We start from the raw sequence: 23,512 nt of genomic DNA on the forward strand, positions 1-23,512 counted from the left end.
CCTACAGATTTTAAAAGATACTTGAGATACAGCTACCAACTGCCATGTGTTGACCTTTAACTGGATCCTGATTAAAATAATCTGTTAAAACATGTATGGATACTTGGATTACTTAACGACATAATGGAATTGTTTCAAACTCTGAAAATTCTCCCATTAGTTCTCAGTCTGGATATGATAAAGGTATTATGATGGTTTAGAAGACCCTCATCTTTTTCGAGATTCATGTATGTACTGTAATATTTATGGACTAAGTCAGTTGAGTTCTGGCATTTACACCAAAATGACTCATGGATGGGGAAATGGTTGGGGATGTTCATGAAACAAGACTCTCCCTGAAGGTAACTATTGGATGTGGGCACCTCGGGGTTAGAGCTACCATCTTGCGTAGTTTTTGGTACATCTGTAGTTTTAACCAAAAAAAGCAAGATTTTGGTTTTTGTTAACAAAGTCTACCCACAAGGCTAGAGTGGTTGTACCCACACAGGTTCAGGGACCCTAGGAAAGGTGAAAATATTTCTGGGGGCTGTGTATTTCATTGTTCAGTGCAAAGAAGAATTTCTCAGGAGTCACAGAATTCGAAAATTGCATTCTATCTGAAATTTCACCTTGGAAAGACCTGAATGCTCCTTTTTTTTTTTTTTCCCCTACTAAAGCTCTTGCACAAACCAGTGAGCCTGCATGTCTATCAGGGGGGTTTAGGCAAACCAAGGACACTTAATTCATGGGCCTTCGCCATCAGGCCCATCTGACCCAAGTGACCTGGCTGTGACAAGTGTCCCTTAAACCAACATGAGAGGGAAAGTCTTCTGCTCAGCATGAAGCTGGTAGCAGCAAGAGGCTTGTCTGACACAGCCAGGAGGCTCTCATGCCAAGTCTAAATGATCTAGGTAGATTCCAAGGTCAAGGTGAGAGAGAACTCATCAAGGAACGATGGTGCCCACAGTGATGGCAAAGGAGATGCAGACCGAAGCCCTGCATTCCTTCCGAGACAGACTTCCATACTCATGTTCCTGATGCCAGAGTCACTTCTCACCTGAGAACCAGTCGGGATTTTTCAGAGAGAAGAAAATGGCTCAGGACTTTGGGGGGTTAGGCTATACCAGCTTTTCCTCCTCCTCCACCTTGGGGTCGGAGGGTCACTTCCCCCATGTTGGCTCCTCCGGAGGGTGCCAGCTCTGTCCTTTCAAGCAGTGAATAATAGCCTCCTTGTGATCTGGTGCCAAGAACTTTTGCCCCTGCATTCACGATATGGCTTTCTTTGAAAGATGGTCGAGAGTTAAAGTGAGGGGAGAGAGGATAAAGGAAGATTAAGGCAGTAACATCAGTGATGTAAATGTTTTAGCAGTCTTCACATGATTTAGCTTCAGCTTGAGTCTCCCCAGTCATGAGACCCACTAACACAGGAGAAGGGTTTCCTTGGCCTGAAAATAGTAATCTTGGCTCTTCTCATGAGGTCTCTCCAGGCTTCTCCATGGAGCCAGGTGAGCTGGAGGAAGATGCCGTTGGAGGATAAAATAGCAGCAGCAGAAACAAGTAGCCATTCCGAGACCAAGCCCAGAGCATGGAAAAGAGCATCGCAGCCTGATGTGTGGGTCTCTCTCAATAAGGATCGTGACTGGATCCTCTGTGCCCAGAGACTGACCTCCAAATGCAGATAACCCGCACGTGCCACAGTCTTTAGTACCTTTCACCTGGAGCTGCAACTCCAAGCACAGAAGTGACAAGGCTGCCTGTTAACTTAGGTCTGGCTCTCCCGACCCAGCAGAGGCACTTGGGATGCTGTTGAGTCAGGAAATGTCATAGGTGGGGAGTGGAGAATGTATCTCAGCTTCCCCTTCCACCAAGGCGAACGCCAACCTTCTACCTGGAATTCCCATCATTCCGTGGACTTCCTGTTCAGCTCTGCTGTGGGCAATGAGATTTGGGTTATTTGGGATGCTCAAAATAAGGATGACTTCTCTAAGGCTGAGCATGGAAGACAAAAGGAGGGTGTAGTACCAACCCCAGTGAGGGCAGGTCTGCACCAGTCGAGCAAGGGTCCGAGTTCTGGAGCCATGCTCAACTCTCTTCCAAGTTCCGCTGAAGTACAGGTGCCCTGTTTTGAGGAATAGAGGGACTAAGCATCAGAAAACGCAGTATATCCTAAGAGAATCAGACCTAACTATCTAGACACTTGCCTATTATCTCTTAATGCCAGTGAGAGTCAGAGAGACGGTCTGTTTTTAACCCCGGAGTTGGTAGCTTAATCAGATCGATGTGGTTTTAAGACCAGGAGGTGGGGAATGATGCAGGAATACAGATGGCTTAATGACATCCAGCTGGAGCCTGAGTCTGTCAGGACACCAGCTTTAGGTTGGGCAGCTAAGTAGAAAAGTCACACCCCAGCCGTCCTTATCCCAAAGGAGAATCACACCCTTTAATGTGGAAATTCCATAGTCCTTACTGAGAAAGAGTTGGTGTCCCCGTACGTTGTTTTTCCTCTGTATTTGAGTCTGACTCTCCCTGTGCAAGTAGGATGACCCCAAAGTTGCACTGTGGTTGCAGCCCGGGAGAGAAGGCAACGTCGGACTCAGACCTGGCTGCAAAGATGGTGATCACCGCACACTTTAGCAGCCTACGTAAGAACCAGTCCCTCAGTATCCGCACTCTTGAAATGGACACTCATTACCATTCTTGCGGTGGTAACCACCTCACCTAACCATTTGGGCAACACCTGGCTGCAAGATGGAAGACTAAACCCTAGTTAGAACTGGTTCCAACTATGGGAAATCCAGGCTGGTCACATCCCCAGCTCATCCCAGGGGCCAGTAAGGAGAATAATTGGTCATTTTAGTAGATGCCTTCATCTTGGAATAATCTCCACAAACCTATTTAATAGAAGCTGTCTTTTGGCCAAGAACTGAATTCACCTTGGCCGAGACTCCACGGCCAAAGTGACAGCCTGACTCCTTACGGGCCAAGAGTAGCTAACTTTCCTTGGGAAGTGACAAAAGTCAAGAGGAGAAGGGGATGGCAGAGAAATGCACTCAGATGGGCTTCTTAGTGAGTATTTATGATCTCACCACATGGGTGTTGCTACCACCACAAGTCCTAGATAATACGTGGCTTAGTTGAAATGGGACAGACGTGCCCACTACCCATGTCTTTACAATTTTTCCCCCTAAACAGGATCAGAGCACTTAAGAGGCTAGTTACGTAGCTGTGGCAAAAAAAAAATACAAAGTGAGCATGGGTACTTGGGTCAGAAAGCGAGCAGGTGTGCAAAGCCAAGACCTCTGGGTCCTAGGTGAGAGGTGGTTAGGCAGGCTTCACTGGCTGATCAACATGGGAAAGGAAGTCCCCAGCTGATGAAAAGGCGGGACACTTCCCTTATCTCACAGCTGGCTGCTTAAAATCCAAAGACAGACCCCAATATTTCTTCCTTTGTTCCCGCCGAAGTATCTGCTAATTGGTTTTTGTTTCAGGGCTGAGTTCTGAAGAAGGAAGGAGCCTGTAGCAGAAAATTGCCACCACCCCCGGAATGAAGACCCCCTTGGCCTGTCCCAGGCAGAGCTGTCACTACCGGCCACGTTGACTGACGGCTCCCTGCCCGAGTGCCTTTCTTTCCTTCTCTCTCTGCTGGAGCACTTTCCTTCCATCTCCCCTCTGAGTAGGAAAGCAGGGCTGCTCACTTGGCCCCTCTGCCTCTGCTGTGTGAATTCCCTCACAGCTGGCGGCCAGGACACACGCTTCTGGAGGGCTTCCTAATTTAGGGTCCCTCCATCCACTAAAGACATATTCAGCGAGCTTGAAATATCTCGTGTTTGCAGGATTCCTATTTGGCAAGCGGGAGCTAACTTGAACAGAAGGGTTTACAGCACTAAGACACTTAGTCTAGAGATTCAAAAGGGGAGGAAAAATCAGATCTGTTAGACTCCACGATAGAATTCAAAAGGAGCCATTTTATTTTGATTCCATGTTAAATGAGTTACGTGAAATATCAGGTGAACCATTTGAGGGGCTCAAAGATTTCATCCCGCAGTTTAGTCAAAGGGGAGGAGCTTCCCTTACAACTGCTGGACGTTCATCTCAACAAAGTAGTCAGTGTCTTCATCACCCGTCGTGATCCCTCAGACGTATGCCTCCAGGAACGCCGTGAAAAGGCCCACCATCTACATGGGGTCTTTTTTAACCTGAACATTATCAGGAAGAACCAATGACTTTTTGAAGAGTCTATGTTGGTAATCTTGCAGATTATCCCCTGTGATGCTGTAATACAGATATGCATTTGGTCTTGGTCCATTGTCCAGGCACATAGCTCCTAAAACCCTTCTAGAGGAAATTATGAGAGCTGTTGGAACACCTTTTATTATAATGTTTAGTTTTGTTTCTAGTTCCTGAAGTAGATCTAGAGCTAAAGAGGTAAACCGGGTGTCTTTTGTTATTCATAATAAGCCCCTTTCAACCCACACTGTTATGTTAACGGCGTGACTTCTGGATAGCCTTTAAGATGGGGGCTGGTTGCCTGGGGAACCAGCTTTAGGATTAGAGAGTTCGAAGTCTTGGAACGCTATCCTTTGTGATTTTATGGAAGTTTTATTATGTAGGCGTGACTGACCTGATCACTCATAACCGACGATATAACTGATCTCCAGCCCCTTTCTCCTCCCCGGAGGTGGAGGTGATGAGCAGGGCTGGCTGGAATTTCCGTGTTGGTAAAACACATGGCTGTGCTGGGAGGGTGGTACTCCTGGAGCGGAGACGGCAGCTCCACGCCCCTCCCTCACACACCTTGCCATCTCTCTCTCTCTTCCATCTGGAGATGCGAGTTAAACCCTTTTACAATAAACTAGTTGTCTGGTAAATGTCGAGGTTCCGGGAGCTGCTTGAGCAAGTTAACCGAACTCAAGGAGGGGAGCATGGGAACCACGGATTAAACAGACAGTTCATCAAAAGCATAGGTAACAACCTGGAATTGTGATTGGTGGGTGAAGCGGGAGGTGGACAGATCTGATGCTTGTACCCAGATGGTGCTGGAGGATGGCTTTGTGTGTGGAAAATCCACGCATCCGGTATTAGAGATAAAAAAGAACTGCTGACCCCTGGACAACAAGGGGGTTGGGATGCTGACCCTACGTGCGGTTGAAAAAAATCCATGCATGATTTATGATCGGCTCGCCGTGTACGCGGTCCCTCCTTATTTGTGGTTCTGCATCTGCAAATGCAACTGATCTTTGACCGCGTAGTACCATTAGTATTTACCACTAAAAGAGCGTAAGTGGACCTGCGCAGGTCAAATCCATCCTGTTCAAGGGGTCAACTCTATCGTAGTAGAGTATTGAGTAGAAGGAACAGTTCCTTACATTCTGGATTAGAATGTCAGAAGCTTGACACAGGGCTGGACACAGATCTTCCAAGTTCCTACCTTGCCGACACACGGAACGCTTGGAGGGAACCAAGGTTAAAGACCCCACTTGAAAGAAAATGCCATCCCCTGACCACACCACCTCCATGTGGAGGCGACACTGAGAACATACAGAGAAAGGCAAACCCATGAGTGGTGTGTGGTCTTTAGTGATGAGTTTTTGATGCAGGAGCACCGGGTAACCAGAGCAAAGCTCTACCTCGCAGACTCTCAAAGAAAGTGACCATAAAGGGGAAAATTGGACCCTTCCTACTGTAAGGAAACCTCAATTAAAGTTGGGAGGCCAGAAGGGGAGGCTCTCATGCCCCACAGTGATGGCAGAGCCCAACACGAACACTTGTTTGGCAAGAGCCCAGCCAATGAGGCTGCCATAACTCAGACAAAGAGAACCCATTTACTTAAAGCTCTCAGCTCCTCCAGTGGACTATTTCCAACAGTCTCCCAACTTCCCTTTCTCCTCTCCAAAAGAGTTTGCTCCTTCTTGCACGAGACTTGCACATGGCTCACCGTGGATGCAGACCCTGAGTCGCCCCTCTCTGCTCATTCTGTATAGATCCAGCTTTTCTGGAGAAATATGCAGCAGTGTACTTAAGGTGAGCATTTTCATGGCCCATACAGGGGTCCAGAGAAGACCCTTGATGGCTCAGGTTTGGAGAAACATTTCTTTAGGATGGAGATGAGTCTCCTCTCATCCTAGATGGCACCAGAGCCCGTCTCAGTGGTCAACCCCACAACCATAAAGGAGCCCCCGCCTCAGAGTCCTGGGACAGTTCAAAAAGTGGGGATTACTCATCAATCAGGAGGTTCCTGTCTCTGAACTTTCCCCTTTTGTTGAGGCTCCGAGATACAAACCCTTTTCTTAGTTGCTCTGCTCCTACCCATTAGGTAGAGAATTCTTAGGAAAGTTTCATGCTGGAATTTCTCTCTCAAAAGGGAACAATTCCAGGAGTTGACAGTCAAAGTACCAACCAGGTGAATTGGTGACCCTTGGACATCTTTTATTTGCTCCATCTCTGATGGTACTGGAAGTCGATTCTGGAAACACTGATTGTTTGACCATGTTGAATCAGCTACCACGCGCCTAGTGGGCAAAACCTCCAACTGATACGGGCAAAATTTACATTCAGTGTAACCTGCATTAAGATGCAGCTAGATTCCTCCACACTTCTCCCCAGAATGTGCTGATACCCTAATTAAGGCACAGAAGCCCTTCAAGGTATGAAGCCCATGACAGATTAAGGTTCAAGGCCTCATTATCCCTTGTACTAGTCCCTGTAACACTCCTGGGTCACAGGTGAGAAAACCTAAGGGCCAAGGGTGGAAAAGCACAGAACCCCCAGGGAGTAGGCCTTGCCATCCCCTCCACACCCTGCTGTCCCCACGCCTTGTATGCTACTAGCATCCATTCCACCACCACCACCACCACCCCCATCCCCCCCGCCGGAAGCAAGTTCTTTGCTGTAATTGATGGATGCAATGCATTCTCTGGTATTCTAGTTGGTGACGCTATCCGGTACCTTTTGCCGTTAGCTAGGAAAAAGGATTCACCAGGAAAGTTGATGCTTCTGGGTTTTACTGAGAATCCTTACTTCTCATGGGTCCTGCAGGCTGATCTGGATAATGTGAAGTTCCCCAGGGGTTCTGCTTTGTTTCAGTACGTGGATTACTGGCTTCTTTGCTCTCTTTTTCTCAAGCCTCCTCACGGGAAGACAGCATCTACCTGTTAGAGCTTTTTAGCCTTAAAGGGACCCAAGGTTGCCGGCCAAGGACTGCAGCCTGCCCAAACCTAGGCTCGGTATTTAAGGCATCTGATTTACCAGGACAAGAGCCACACTTAGATCCGGATGGGACACCGTGAAGTCTAAATTTCCCCAAAACCCCAACCAAGCATCAACTGCAAGGTTTTCTCAGGTTAGCTGGTTGTTGCTGAAACTGGTTTCCAAATATATCTTTTATGGCCAAACCTCTGTGCATTTTAAAGAGCCACCACCCCCTCACAAGTTTATGAAAAAAATCTGATGACACAGGCTTTCAAGTCTGATGAACCCACCTGCTCTTGGGCATCCCAACTGTCAGATTCTCTTCCTTTCATATGTGAAGAAGGGAAGGCCCCTGGTGTTCATCAAAAAACATGGGGACCACCATCAACTCAGGAGAGGAAATGAGGTCCCTTATAATGGATAGATGCTCATCTTCACCAAGTGACCAGACTCTGTCTCATCGATAGTAACCACCACCCCACCCCACCCCCAGCATTTACCTCTAGGTGATGCTGTAAAGAAATAGCCATTACTTACATGGGATTCTTGCCAAGAAGTATTTAACCTGAAGCCAAACAAGGAGGAGCCAATGACCCTGAGACCAGAGTAATACCTCTTTCTGGACTAGTTCCTCCTAGGAAAGAAACCTTTTGAGGGCTTTCAATTTCACTGCAAGATAGCCCATCTCATGTCAGGAGGTCAGTCTAGCCCATTCGGAGGCCCAGGCATAGTGAGAAAGTTACAGCTGACTTACTGTTAACCACCAAGGCACTGAATAAGTGATCACATATTTTGCAAAGGGCAAGGTGGGAATGGGGGGGGTGGGGTGGAGCGTGCAGGCTGTTCTTCGGAACATTCCTGCTCGTCCCCCGAGGCCCCAGCAGCAGCAGGCATTTAGCCATTTCTTTCTTCTATGCGGGGTTTACTCCGTGGGCTCCAGGAGTCCATGGTCAGTACATCCGGGAACTAGGCTTCTAAGGTAACAGCATAAAAGCTTCTCCCTTCAGGCAGCTCGAAGACCATCAGAACACAAAGCTGCTCTCTAATGTCAAGTTTCTCCAGCCTTAAAGCTCCATGGCCAACTAGTCTACCCCCTCCCCTAGGATGAGAGCTTAGGGTCCCTCTTATCTGAGAGCCGGTGGACAGATCAGTTTAGTGGTGACAGTCCCTTTCGTTTGGTAACATCCCCAAAGGACAGTCACGTCAGATATGCAAGAGGGACATTCAGGGAGACTTGACACGGTGAGCCGTTCAGCAACGCCTCTGGGCAGGCACAGAACAGCACCCACCGCTCTCACTGCACTCCTACCCAGACTCCTCCCTCCAAACGCCCTGCAGGCATGGCCTTCAAGCAGAGGGGCAAGACCACTTCTCCTTTACTAAGAGGGAAAACCATCATACTGAGAACTGGGGGTTTTTCATGGTTGTAGTGGGTTGAACAGTGGCCCCCAAAGATATGCCCAAGGGGGTAACCCTCAGAACATGCACAGATGATCGGTGGACCAGTCAGCGAGGCCTGCATTGTTAGATCCTGGTTTGTCTTAAAGAATAGGCCAGTCATGGAGCCATCTCCAGAATACAGCACAAGGGGACGAGGGGGTGTACGGTGTGGCCTGCACCCCGACAGTGGAACAGCATGAATCTATCTGCTTATATTAAGCCAAACTTTGAGTCTTTGGCCCCCCCTCCAAATTTAAGTGGGAGCGATCTGCAGAGAAAGGCAATAGGATTGACCTCACTTGGAAGATGGTGCTGCCCCCTGTCCACACACCTCCATGTGGATCTGATACCTCAAGCACAAGGAGGAAGCAGGCACACAGTGGGCGTGGTCCCTTCTGTGACTACAAGGTCTTGGATGTGGGGACTTTACAGGGCAAGGCCTCTGAGATGGGAAAACCAAGTGGCGGGGGAAGCTGGAGTCTGGCTGCACGAGACCAGGGTACCCTCTGCCCCCACCAACTGCACCCCATGCACAGAGAGAAGCCCAGCTATGATTTGAGAATAATTCCCTCAGAATCAGTGGGCAGAAGCTTGGGGTAGAACACAGGCTGCTGCAGGGTCGGGGTCATGTCTCTTGCTCAGAATAACTACGTTGCTTTTCCAATCATTAAAATACACATGTAACCTCCTTGCACCACATTTGAGGCAATTTTAGCTCACAGCCTGATTTCTGCAGGTTTATGTGGCCAATGATCTTCCCAGGTGGCTTTCTGTCTCATTTCTCACACTACCCGCTGTCCCCAACCAGGGTATCTTTCTGTGTCATTATGAATATCAGGCAACGGTCTTCTCATCTTGACCACAGGATGAAGGAGTGACAGGCATCCTGGCGCAGACCCACAGAGAATCCCTCCAAGGTGGGCCAACTGAGCACCTTCAAGGACAGAGCTGGGGCAGGGGAGCTCACAGGAGCCAGAGTGAGGATGGCTTAACAAGCCAGTTCTGAGACCATTAACAGCACGTATGGCATAGTCCCCCAGAGCATCCCGGCAGAGACAGCAGTGAAAAGAACAGCAGAGGTGAGGCTGCGGGGGGACAGCATTGAGCAAGGTGTCTTACAGCCGAGACGGGCTAGAGAAACACGGAAGTCCTCGAAGGCGATCCCACATATGCCGGAGCCCTGGTGCCAAGAAGCCCATGGCAGACGGGTGTCCCCATCTCTATTCACAAACCAGGCCATGTTTTGGGGTCTATTTCTCGGCCACAAGCACTGGATTGAACAAAGCCATGGGAATCTAGAACGGGACAACACTGAGTGGGTATCCACTCGAGACAGTGACCTCCAAGCAGATGGGTCCTGGCATCAGTAAAATCCTATGGAAGGCTGGCCAGCTCATCGGCCAGGCAGCCTCCCTTGGAAGGGAAGGACAGCAAAGACATGAAAAGATCTAAGGAAGGGCCCTTCATTGTCTCAGCCCTGGTTCTCTTTAAAGGGATCTGTAAGATGCTCTGGGGCAGCAGACCACTGTCACTGGAGACAGTCACCTGAACACTTGAGCTACAACAAAAGCAAGGGTGGAAGCCACTCAGGCATGGTGACAACAGCGCTGGGACCAGCCGCTCATGCACCCATCGTGGCCCAGGCTTCCCCTGCAGGATGACCCAGGATGGATGCCCTTTGCAGACCTTGTCCTCCGTGTGCACAACCAGGTGATCTTCAGGTGTGCCCCACCCAACGGCCCCGTTCCTGGCCTTCTCCCCTCCCCAGCCTGCTCCTCCTCTGCCCTTAGTGGCTACCTCTACCCCTGCTGCAGAGGAGCTACAAGGAAAGTTCCAGAGGGACTGGTGAGGCCAACGTGTTTTTGTCCTTCATGCTTGGTTTTCCTCGAGAGTGAAATGCACAGAAGCAGGGGAGGCCCTCTGCACCAGGAAACTGCACTGGGAAGCCTCGCTGTTTATCACGTGCCACTTGCCCTAGAGCCACCATGGGAGCAGCCCCTGAGGACCCCGAGTGCACACACCTGCTCCTCCCTCCCGGCCTCAGCAGCAGCGAGGTCCTCATTCACTTCCGCTTCCCCATCCGCACCAGGATTGGTCAAGGACACTCCGCTGACACTGCGTCCCTCCACAGGTGAGTAGCTCAGGGCATCGGCTGTCTTTGCAGGAGATTCTTGGGAGAAGGGAGTAGGTTTTGCCAGCGACAGCAGGTGAAAGCCAGCTTATTTGAGACTTTCCCACCCCAAATGGAGCCACAAACTGCCCCTCTCAGGGGTCAAATCCCTCCTGCAGCCAGCAGCGATTTTCTCTTTCCTTCCTAGTGCGACGTAGGTACTCTGCCAGGTGGATGGCCTAGAGGAGAATCCTTAGAGAAACTTCGGTCACCAACTTATCCCTAAACCCAGGGGACATTCCTCTGATGCTTTATATAGTCTGAAGCCACAAACACTAGTGAAGACCTTTAAGTCCCTGGCATACGGAACTGACTCCATATTTGTTTGTGACCCATGTATCTGGAAATCAAGCTTCAGGAACATAGAAATCTAGAGGTAAATATGAATAGGAAGGAACTAAAATTTGTTTTTCAAAAGTGGGAAATTCTAAAGAGGAGGGTCACCATGAATCAAGTGCACGAGCTGAGCAGACAGAATCAAGTCAAGACAAGCTCATGATAAACTTTAACTTCTCCGGTATCTAAGAAGTTCAAGCATCAGAAAGCAAGGAGAGAAATTATCTGAGCTCCCTTTATCCCAAACCCGTACTTTGGGAGAAGAGTAAGAAGGGACTGGAAGGCCAGGTGCTGCGCCCTCGGGGACATCCTTCCCTGCCATGGGTACCCAGGGCCACTGAGATGTCTGGTATTAGCCATACCTGGAAAGGCTCCAGGCAAGGGTGCTATGACCCCCATCAGCACCTGTTCCCCTGGTGGCCAACCGCCTGCGAGCAGCGAGCAGGCTTGGAGCCTTTGAGACAACCTGTCTTCTCAGATCAGCTTCAGAGAGAACGCTGCCCTGATCTCTGCACCTCCTCCATGTCTGATTGCTCTGGCATTTGAGTTTAATCCCTCCTTTCTAAGCTGATGCAAAACAAACACCATGCTCGCTTTCTTCTTTAGAGATAGAGATCCCATCCGTGCCCCCCTAGCAGCAGGGAAACAGACTTCTGATCTCCTGGGTCAGGGAGGAGACACTCAAGAGATGGCCCACTCCCGAGCCCCTGCCCTCCCCCTCATTCCTGAAGCCAGAGGCTGGAGCCACTGTCAGCTCTCATTAGAGGAGCTGAGGGTCCTTGCTCCCATTCTTAAAATGGCAATGATGGGGTAATCACCTCCACAGGGGGTCAGGCTGGGGATGGGCGCTGTGGCCCAAGTATTCAGGCTCATTAAGACCCGATCCAGGAGATGCTACTTGTCCCTCTGCACTGAGCAATTACGACCAGCTTTGTTCACATCTCTCATCATAGCCCAGAAACTAATTGATCCCGAGTCTGGAGCCTCCATCCTGGGGGATGCAGAGGCATTATAGGAATAATAAAGGTACGTGGCATAGAGCACTAAGTTTTGAGTTCCCCCAAAGTGGTTTCTCTTAAGATACATCATTTTGGACATCATTTTGGGCATGAACCCATTTGGCAGGGGGGCGGGGATAGCCTTGTCAATCCAGTTGCAACAGGCTTGGAAAAGTCTGAGCATCTAATTAGTTTGGTCATCTTGATAAGATGTCCATTCAAGACCAAGTATGGTAAGGTTAGCTGAAAGTAAACTGGAGTTTAAAGGGTATGGTCCCAGGAGCACAGTGGCCAGGGAAGGGGCCCAGAGAAGGTCAGGAAACCAATAAACTTTTCCAAGAGCAGATGATGCCAGAGAGGAGATTCATAATGAACCAACTGCACCAGCCCCACAAGCTGGGCAGCTACTGCCAAGCTCTGTCTTTACTTGTTTTTTTGACTTTAGGTTTTCAGCATCTCAGAAAGCACAGTGCCTCTTATCTTCCACTTGGTCTCCAGTTCAGGTTTGATGCTGATCTGGAGACAGCACAGGTCCCAAAAAACATTCCTGCAGGAGTCTCACGGCCCCCACAGTGAAGTCTGCAGGACTCTCCACAGATCACTGTTCCCCTTTCCGGTAAATTCAGCCCCGGGAGAATTTAAGAAAGGGAGGTTCAGAGAATGGCGCAATGCCAGCCAAGATGGCAGCTTTCTCCAGAAACCAAGAGGCAAGCTGATGGGGTTGGGGTATTCCAAGAGGCTAGCAGAATTGGCATGACGACTCCAGCCCCCGGGCCAGGTCAGGAGAGCCTCAAGAGAGCAGTCTACAGCTGCAGGGGGGTTTCTGTTTCTGCCCCCACCGGGTTCTTGACTCAAGAAGCCTCTGGCTTTAGCAAAGGATTAGATCCATTCAACTCTAACTTGCTTGTCTAAAAAAGACAGTCGTAACCTGCCTTCACTGATCAAGCTTGCTTTAGCTGTTCTTACTAACTGCACAGCCTCCAAGCTTCCCACTGCTTGTTCCATGACCCTTTAACTGCCCCCTGTAGTTAACACCTAACATGGACCACTATAGCAACGGTTGCTTACATCGTTTTTCAGGAAATTGGGGCTCATTCTTGCCCAGCTCAAGGTGGTCGAGAACACTAGCCATTCAACTAGGTCTGCGTGAGCGTCCAGTGGAGGACCTTTCGACATCAGAGGGCCAAAGTCTACCTCCAGATTATGTTAACACTACCATTTCTGAGCATACATCCCATGGAGAAGCACGGGACTCACACCTGAGCAGAGAAGCTGTCCCGAGGACACACACAGCTGTGTGCACTGGTGGTTTGAACTTGCCCAAAGTGAACACTCAGAACAGTAACAGGACAAGTAGACACTGGATAAATTCAAAAGGAAAGATCAGACCAACAGCGCCCAGAGGAAGGACTTCAGAACCAACCGCATATCCAAGCTGAAGTGTGTCAACCTGCAAGTCATGTTGAGCTTGTGCCAACTCGCCATTGAGCGGCATGCACCCTTCCTCCAGTCTAGAGATGGGTCTCGATTGCCTTGGAGCAGCCAGGAGCCAGATCCCCGCAGCCACAGTGACTGGTTCCTGGAATCCAGGCCCAAGGTCATCAGCAATCAGCTCCTGGCATTTCCCAATCGGGGCAAAATTCACACCATTGCTGGGACTTGGGTCCGTGGTCTCTTGCCTCCTGGAGGGCAGAGCTGAGGGAAGGATGGGGGAGCCACCACTTTTTCCAGCTAAAGAGAAGATGTGGGGGTGGAGGGGGAGTCAGTTATGGGGGGGAGGGGTCACCCGGAAAAGCACAGTCAATAGTGTTAACGCAGATTTAAGTTGTTGCCTTCTGCATTGGTAAGAGTTTCTAGAGACGAGGCCACCCTTTTCCTCCTGATGCAGGAGGGAGACACCCTGCAAAGGGAGCTTCCAAGTATATTTGTAATCTTAGAAGACTCTTTGTAAAAGATTGTGTAATTTCTGCTTGGTTTTCTGTTTCTTCCATGTCTGCTGTTAAATTACCAGCCTAAAATAATCCTTATACCAAAGAGATTGTGGGGTCACGAGATGCACCCCTACGAGTCAATATTCATATCATCTGCGCGGGTAGGTTTCAAAACTAACTCCTCATCGCAATGCCTTATGGGGCCAGGCTGGGTACCTCCCCCAGAGAAGCCCCAGATTTTATAAACGAGTTTGTATAAAAAATATTAAAAACTCAGCTTGCTAGATGCTGGGCATGTTCTAAGCACTTTGTTTTACTTCAAAGTGTTTTGAGGAGTAAGCAAAGTGTGTTCTTCCTCATCTGTATCTAAGGCGGCTGAGGCACAGATGTGTTAAGTAACTTGTCCAAAGTCACACAGCAGGTCGGTGGTCAGGCAGGAGTCTCACTCCAGCTTCCAGTCCCAGTCCAATTCCCACACTTGATCGTCCTGCCTGTCACTGATGTTGAAATGTAAGTTAAAATGTAGGACGTGCTCATTGCTTAATAATTGGGAAACCATTTTAATATCTACCTTCCTGTTAAGGCATGTTGAAACACGTTTCTTAAAGCTTAGGTTCCAGTTTAGCTACTGGAGGACGACCACTCAAGTTCTTGATAAAGGAGGGTACCTCCTTCCTGGCAGGGGGATTAGCTCCGAATGCAGCTTCTTTGAAAGAGAAAGCTGAGCTCGTGTTTTAAGCCTAGATGGATCGCTGTGGTAGGCGCAGCAGCCTGTTGGGGAGGGGGAGGTGCTGAGAACAGCTCCCAGAAACCCTCAACTCAACCTTGAGGCAAGCCAGCATCTGTCACCTGAGACCTTAGCGACTCAAGAAGTACTTTCTATTACTGGGGTCATAAATAGGACAAGAACAGATACCAAAATGGGATCTTCCCCCAAAATGGATGGGTATTTGTCAAACTTCTAAAGTACATCTTCCTGCCCAGAGAGGGACACAGATTGGGTGGTTTATAGATTCTCCCAGCTCTAACGTTTCATGATACTGATCTTGGTTGTATCCAAGTTTTGGGGGGGCAAGGCGGGGGGGGGGTGTGCTTTCAAACTCACTGGGCAGCCATCCCGCAGTTCTGCCCTGTTTTACGAACCAAGAAAATTCTGGAGAAAACAGCCCCAGGTCTCACTTTATTCCGCTCAGAAACCGAGCCTGAAGGCAGAACAGCCTTCCCAGGACTTCCTCACTCTCTGGAATCATCATTTGCACCTTGCAACCCCAGCAGCGCCTTCCAGTCTGTACGCTGGATGAACTGAGCCCTGCCGGACCCAAGTTCATTATCGACGGTATCTACTGTATACAGTTGTTGAGAATGGACCCTGCAGATGTGGGACAGCTGTTTGTACTTAGCAGTTAAGTGTCCCTGCGATGCTGGCGGCCCCTGACAAAAGGCACTGTTCTTTGCAAGGCATCCATCTCTCAAGGACTTCCTAAATCAGGCCCAGATGTCTGCATGCAACTCTAATTTCTCCGTGAAGACTTCCTTCTGGAGAACTAGGTTTTTCACTAAGGTACATGCAGTAGAATGTGGAAGCCAGCGTGCACAACTCGAAGGGGAAGGATGCAAGTAGCAGCTGGGGACTAGGAACGAGAGAAACACCCAGATCATGGAAGTCAATCCTCAAACCTATGAAGTTGATGTGTAAAATGGCCATGCTCGCTTGCCCAAGGGCACACGGCAGGTGACCGTATTGGTTTCAGAATGTCAGAGCCATTGACCGAAGACTTCTGTTTAGCCCCCAGTATCAGTTCCTGTCTTCATAATAAAGCTTCCCATTTTTAATCGCATAGACATGATTACCCCAAATAGAAAAAGATTGTCTTGCCGCCATGTGTGGCCATATCACTAACATTCTAGCAAACAGGATGTAAGTGGAATCGGTGAGCTCAGGTTGTAGGCCAAGATCTACATGACCATGGAGGCACCTTTCACCTTGCTACTGGCTGGAACTGAGACAATGGCTGGAGCTCCAGCAGCCACCTTGAAACATGAGGTGACTTTAGGAACATATGCCTTGAACAGTAATAACACCAAAGGAGGTTGGGTCCCTGCATCATGGAACATCATGCCAACTCTAGATAGAATGCCTCCAGATTCTAGACAGGGAAAAGAATGATTTAAGCCACTGCTCTTGCAGGTTTAGCCGTCATTACTGGCTCACCTGCACTGGCAAAAACAAGAGTACCTGCTCAGTAGATAGCCCTGGTGCCCCTTGCCAGCCACCTTCCACGCGGCTGAGTGGAAGGGTGCCAAACAAGAGGTTAAGGATGGGGTCTCAGCAGTGGTTCAGAGCACATGGAGAGGATCTGAAAAGAAAAGAGGGTAAGCCATCAAAGTTAGGTTTATGGCTTAATCTCTCTAGTCAAGTGAAAAGGGCAGACTCCACTCCTGAGTTTTTGTATCTTTAAGCTGGCTGGGGTCTTGGCTGTCCTCAGAGTGCTCAGCAGCTTGTGTTGAGCACTTACGTCTCATCCAGATCAAATGTCCTGCGAGGCACGTGTTCCGACCAGATGACCCTGAGGCTCAGAGAAAGCTGTCACCTTGCCTAAGGCCACTCAGTTCCTGGTAGAGCCGGGCTTTTGATCCCATCCCTCGACCCCTGAAAGCTGTGCTTTTAACCACAGGCTGTACCCAAGTGCAACCCCGGGTTCACCCATCCCAGTACTTGTCTCCAGTGGGTAAGCACAGAGGCATTCTTCCCTTGTGTCTGAGTCCTGCGTGGGGACAAGTCTGGTGGGCCCTGTTTCTGAAGTTAAGGGAGGCAAGGTTTGGGGCAAGAGGGTGTCGAATTGCATCTTGGAAGGTGCTTTGGCTGTAAGATTTCACTTTGGGGAGCAACACAGGGCAGAGAGCTACTTTTTACAAGGCACACAGCCAAGGCAGGAGCCATGCACCTCAAATTTCTGGTTCCCCGGTTCTCTGTGGTCTGAAAACTAAAGAGGTCATACAGCCCAGAAAGTCAAGGATGGATCAGATACCACACCAAGTGCTGTAACAGGTCTAAGGATGGCGTTCCCCTGAAGTCATCATGGGACTGTTCGCTCTGCCAGCACTTGGACAACCTAGATCTAATTCTAGTGGCTAACACCCAACCTCTCTCCCCTGGGGACATGTGCACACACCACCCCCGCCCCAACGTTGTGTCCGGCCTCTGAGCAACCAGTTTTGATGGATTCTACCTCTCCATCTCCAGCAGCTCCCAGGAGGAGGAAAGGGCAATGCAAGTCCCAAAGAACAGGGGCAGAGAAGCAGGTGCATGAGCTATTGGGCAACAGACACCAGGCCTGGCCCGCATCCTCCGCGTACATCCTCATCTTTGCAATCACTTTATCCGAGAGGGACATTTAAAGCAGTTGGCCCTGTTCAGAGCAAGTATCCAGATTTAAGTTTTAATTTTGAAGAGAACATTGAGAACGCTGTAGAAGATGGGGCGCAGGCCTGAGAAGATGCTGGAGAAACAGGGCTGTGCTCGCTCTGGCGCGGGGAATGGGGTTGACGCGGCCACTGGGAAGAGCAGCAATTTCCAGGGTTCTGCCCTCTCGGCCCAAGTGCCTTCTTAGATTAGTCCCGGACAGGCCTCGGGTGGAAATTACATGTAAGTGTTCAATTTCTCCTTCCGCAGCAGCTTGGGGCTGGGAAATTGTTTCTCCCCTGCAGCCTCTCCACACCCACAGCTGCGGCTCCTCTTCCTGTCAATGCGTTGCCAACAGGTTGGAAATGAGCGTGTTTCCTGAGCATGGCTGTCTGGGGGCAGGGGACAGGGTGGTCCACGTGGGCGCCCTTTCTTAACCTGGGAGAGCGCGATCACCCGGCCGACACATTAGGCATTGCCTGCCATCTGTCCGTCTAGGGATTCTGAAGATGAAAGGGGAGGAGGGGGGATGGAAAGCCGAGGGGAGTCTGAACTCAGCTGAGCCCCTCTGCTTTATAAGCCACAGGAGGAAGTGCTGGGACCCTGGAAGCGTGCCCTGAGGAAGAGGATTGCACCCCTGATTTGTAGCCTTCCCTCCTCCCAGAGGATGTGCGGAGAGCTGGGATAATGGCACACCTCCTGGCTATGACTTCCCCCGCCCGTCCAAGTTTGCTCCTTTCCTTACGGCTTCTATGCCTGCGTGGGCTGAGTCTTGCAGGGTGTAAGGTCAGGGGTGGGATGGGAGACACTTCAGCACATCCTAAAGTTTACTCTTTTGTCCAATGGTACTTCCATCGGCTTAAGCCATTTGAAGTGACTCAGGCAGTCGCCACCAGGACCAAACAGACAATAGGTCTCCTTTCAAAAGCCTCAAAAGCCAAATCCTACACTCTGCACATTTTGTCTAACTATTCCTTGCTCCAGGAAACCTTTGCTGACACTCTGCCATCGAGTTTCAGGGACCAGGAAGCGCCTCCCGGAGTTCCCATAGCATTCTTGACCCCTAAAGCATCTGTCCAACTATAATACCCATCTCCCTGTAGACTGAACTTTGTGGCGTCAAGGGTATTGTGGCTCCTTCATCGCTTACGTGAGTACTGGGGTACCAGGAACCATGTACACGCCCTCATTTCAGCCCTGCAAACCTAAGGTAGGTCATTTTCCTGTTTATAGATGAAACAGGCCCCAGCTCGAAGCAAACAGATCCTTGAAGGCAGAATGGAATTAGAGGGGGGTCGTAGATCATGAGAGCCAACCATTAGTGTTTATGGGGAACTTTGCTCCGTGAAGAATCGTGCAATTGTGGACGATTTCACAGCCAGACGACTGTCCCAAGACACCTTCCCTTCGATGGGAGTGTTCCCATTGGCTGAATTTCTGAAGCATTTCTAACTCCAAGACTTACGTCTATAATGGTTTCTGTAGGGAAGGCTGACGTCCCTAAAGGAATTACCCTGAAAACATGGGATTTCATGAGGATGTTGACAAGACAACTCAAAGATACTGTCTAATCCATGTTTTCAGGAACACGTTCAAGGTTGAATCAAAGGACACTCATGGATCAGGTTCAGTAACGTTACCCACCCCCTTGTTTATCCAGCAGAGTACTCAACGTTAAATCGTAGGGCTTAGATAAGACTGGTCTGAAAAATTCAGTCGCGTCAATTGACTTAAGGCAGCTTTAACTTTTTAGCTAGCAAAGGAGCCTTTTTAGAGAGTAAACTTGCAGCTAGTAAAGAGTTTCCTCCCCCTGCAACAGCAAATCCAAATCCTCAAGGCTCTACTGACATTGCTTATGGGAACTGTGGCCTTGGCATTCTACTGAGGGATGATTTACTTTGGGGCTAGGCTGCTGGGCCCTCAAGGCTCGGGTTTCTTTAAGTAAGTGACCAGTAATCAGAAGCTGTCATGTTGACCTGTCTCAATCTGTTTTGTTTCTCCAAACGGAGTCTCCACCCGTCTGAGGGTTACACCATGTCCCAGGATGACAACTTCACGGGCTGCCTCTTCCTCCGCCCGCCTTCACAGCAAATCCAAGGCATCGGAAGGAGATGGGCAGAAGAGAGGAGGACAAAATCTGGAGCTTATTCTCCCCGTTCCTTTTTCCAGGCCTCGGGAAGGGAGAATTGGCTTCTCCTAAAACTAAATCCCCAGCTGCTGGGCCTCCCCTATGGTTACACAGCTGTCACTGGTGTCGACACCCAGGGGTTGCGGCAGCGGCTCCCATCATTAGGATGTGAGCGTTCTGCTTTCTCTTGTTAGCTTCCTTAACTCTGCTCATGCCTCCCTAACAAGAGCTATTAAGTTGTCTTCAACAAAACCCTCTGGGTATACCAGCTGCTTCTTGCCCAGATCCCAAGTGACACCCCCCCTCAGGACCGGCTCCGTCATGTGCCCAACCTGGCGCAAAGCGAAATCGTGGGCTCCTTGCTCCAAAATTAATCTCAAGTCTGCCAACATCAAAGTCTTAAGGACAAGGCTCTAAAGCACTCAGCGCTTTGGGACCCAAGGTTGGGTACGCTCAAAGCTGGTCCTGCATCTGCACAAACGGGACGGTTTTCCCTCCCAGGTCAAGGCTACACAGGGCCACATGAGAGGGATGCTTAAGGGCTCCCCTGTGGCTTGTTGGCAGAATTATCCACCTGCCACACAGTTGGTCTCCCCTGTTAGGCAAGGAGGAACCAACAAGAGCCTGCTGCTTGCCCAGGTCTGACGGCAAGCATGGGCAAGGCCGGTGGTCGGCTCTCTTCATTCACGAGGGTCTGGAACTACAGATGCCAGTGTGCTCCTGCCACAGAAGGCAGATTTCCCAGAGTCCCTGGTGCTGAAGGCTTCGGTAGTAACAGCTGACAAGAATCCAAGACCCGAGTTCTTGCTCAGTATTCGTACCGTTCTCTGTTGAGCATTTAAATGTGTTCCAAGTTCATTGGACCCCAAATGGGTAGCCCTATCTCACAGATGGGAAGGCTGAGGCACACAGACAGGAAGTGACGTGCTTGAGTTCACATGGGCTGTATTTAAGGGAACCGAGACCTGGGGACAGCTCCCCATATAAGTGTTTGACAGCAATTAAGTGCCAGTTACTGAGCTCAGCACTTCATTCATTGCTAATCATCACATCTCAGAGGATAGTATGTGGCAGCTTTGAAATCATGACTTTCCAATCTGCATCCACTAGAAATTTAGCAGGCATGGCCATCAGCCAACTGAAGTCAGAGAGTCATTACTGCCTTTGAACTGAGGCCACCCTCCCCGTGAGCTGCTCCTGGCCAGTGACTGCCTTGCACAGACACTTAGGTGAGCCTTTTCTTGAGACTCACAGAATACTATGGCTCAAGAATTCCCTGTGTCCTTTTAGAAGAGGCATAAGAGGCTCAGAGAGGTTAGGCATTTGCCCAAAGTAACACAGCAATTTAATAGTCAAACCTAGAATTTCTGACTCTAGGGCGTGTGGTTTCATTGCTCTAAGTCACAGCAATTCTGGTTTTGCCAAAGCCAGCCAGGCAAAATTCTTTGCTTCAACTAAGATTTCTCAACCTCTCGGGCATTGGGGAAGCTAGAACCTCCTAGAACTTAGGGCTGTTTGTTTACCAAGAGTGATAGCCCAGAAGAATTTCCTACAAGGATCACCCTTCACTTCTGGATTCTCAGGTGTGTTCTGATAAGCACATCCATCACTGGGCAGGCCTGTTTAAGAGTCTGTTAGCATATATTCATCCTACTGTAAAACTGAAGTTAGTGCAGAAAGAAAACACAGTCCAGCCTTCTGCCTCCATATAGATTTTTCACCGCCACAGATGAAACGGGATTTTTAAGCTTGTTTGTGACCCTGAAACTTGGACTTTCCCTACTAGATCTTTCTAGTTCAAACCCCTTAAGTCTAATGTTTTCCCCCCTTGTGTTCTAGAAATAGGTAGCCAAAAGAAAGACATTGCCTCTCATCGCATACTATGAAATCATAGCATAGCCTGGAGGAGAATGACTTCCCCAACCCCCTGTTCAAAGTCCAAACAAGGTTCTACTCAGAGGAAAGCAAAGTACGTCTCTGGGCACCCATGTAGGGTGATGACCAGAAGTAACAAGGTGAATAAACCAAGGTGCAGCCGGAATTCGTAGCTTGCTCCTTTTTATATACACACGAAGGGATCTTTCTGTACATGGAAGATTCCAAGATGTTTCTATCTCAGCAGCTTCCAGGCTAGGAGAAGAATTTCATCTTGCAACACCACTTTTGGAATTTTACCATGCCTGTGTGTTACTTTGACAGAGTCTAAGGAACTATGCATAATCCTTTGATACATAACTGGGAGGTTTTTGTGCAATTCAACCTCCAAGTATTTCCTCGTATGTAATTGCTGAGTGTCTAGTACTGGCCAGAGCTGACCCAAAAATCCATCACCCGCCTGACCCTGAAAGAGACCTTCATTCTCGTGCTTTTTGGATGCACGTGTTTACCTGGGCCTGAGGGGGCTTTCCGACTGGCTGTTGCTCTGGGTCTAAACATCCTGCGTTCATTTGCCATCTCACAGTTGCAGCCGTTTCCAAGGGATTAAGACTCTCACCTTTGGACCTTCTCACACCGTGCTAGGTGTGTTCTAATCATCACGGCAGGCCCCGGCTGTCACGCTTCATTACTTAAATATATTATCATGGCCTGGCCTTGGCCAGTATGGTGGGATTAAAGCAATAAAACTATATGGACAAGCGGCCAGCGTTAGAACCTGTTCTTACCCAGAACGGCTGTGGGTAATGGCACACAGCTGCCGGGCCAGGCGCCGGCCTCCCACCCCCACTTCCTCTCCGCACAGACCCTGCCCCACTTGCGAGGCAGCTGCTTCTGCCCTCTCTCAGCAGGGCCTTGGATTGGTCCAGCTCTGAGCGCACTTGGCAACGAAGATCCTCGAGATGGAGACTGTTGCCTAGCAACCCACGCGCTTGGGCTTCCCTGACTCCTGAAGGTCCTGGGCGGGGCTGCTCATCTACCTGTATTCCTATTGCTACAACTTTTACACACATCCATGGCTATAGAATTTGACAGCATGGGGAGGTCAGCTATTAGCCTGGTACACGTGTGAAGTGTTACTGCGGAGTGTAGACTACATTTCCCTGTTTTGATCATCGTATTGTGGCAAGAGAGACTGCACTTCAGAACTGCACACAGCGTTTTGTAGAGAAAAAGGGCACAAGAGCCCCCATTTTACCTAATGGCTCAGAAAAAACTTCAGAGGAGAGGGAGTAAATGGGGCAAAACAAACAGCTCCAATCAGGGTAAACAGAACTGTTGTATTTTCATAGCTTTTAAGATGACATGTGTCAAAGTTGTAAAAATAGTAGTACATTAATTATGTAGAAACCCCCCCCTTTTTTTTTTTTTTGCTTTATACTAATAGAAATGCTAAGTAGAAAGCCATTATGCATTTTCAGACTAGAGCAGTGGTCATCTCAAGGATGTGGATTCCCTGAGAACTATATTCCACGCTGTGAATTGCTGAACTGTTTGGAATATGTGAATTGTTAGATAGGAAGGTTTTTAAATTTTTCTTTATTTATATATATTTTTTTTATTAAAAGCAGCACATTTAAACCCGATCCTTTTAAGATATCAGCCATGAACTCAGGCTCAGGCTCACCACCTTGTCATCACAGGCTTGTGGCTCAAGAAACTCAGGACTGCCTGGAGGGCGAGGTTTCCATCCATTTCTCTAGGTTTTGGACTGGGTCACCTGCTCACTCTAGACCAGTGAGCTACATACATGGACTGCCCTCCTCAGTTCCCAAGAGAATGTTCTTCCCAGAAGTTCTTGGTCTTGACGTCTATTGAGAGAACCACTTACTGTCACAGAAACTCATTGCAGAACAAGGAAGGAAGCAGTAGATAAAACACGGGCTTGGAATCCAGCAGACCTGGAGCTGGGTGTTCTTCCGTTTCCTCTCTGAGCTCACAGAGCACTGAAGCTGGTTTTCTCCACTGTAAAATGGAGATATTAAAGCCCACCTCATGTCTTGT

This window comes from Camelus ferus, chromosome 32 (genome assembly GCF_009834535.1).
Source record: "Camelus ferus isolate YT-003-E chromosome 32, BCGSAC_Cfer_1.0, whole genome shotgun sequence".
Taxonomy (NCBI): domain Eukaryota; kingdom Metazoa; phylum Chordata; class Mammalia; order Artiodactyla; family Camelidae; genus Camelus; species Camelus ferus.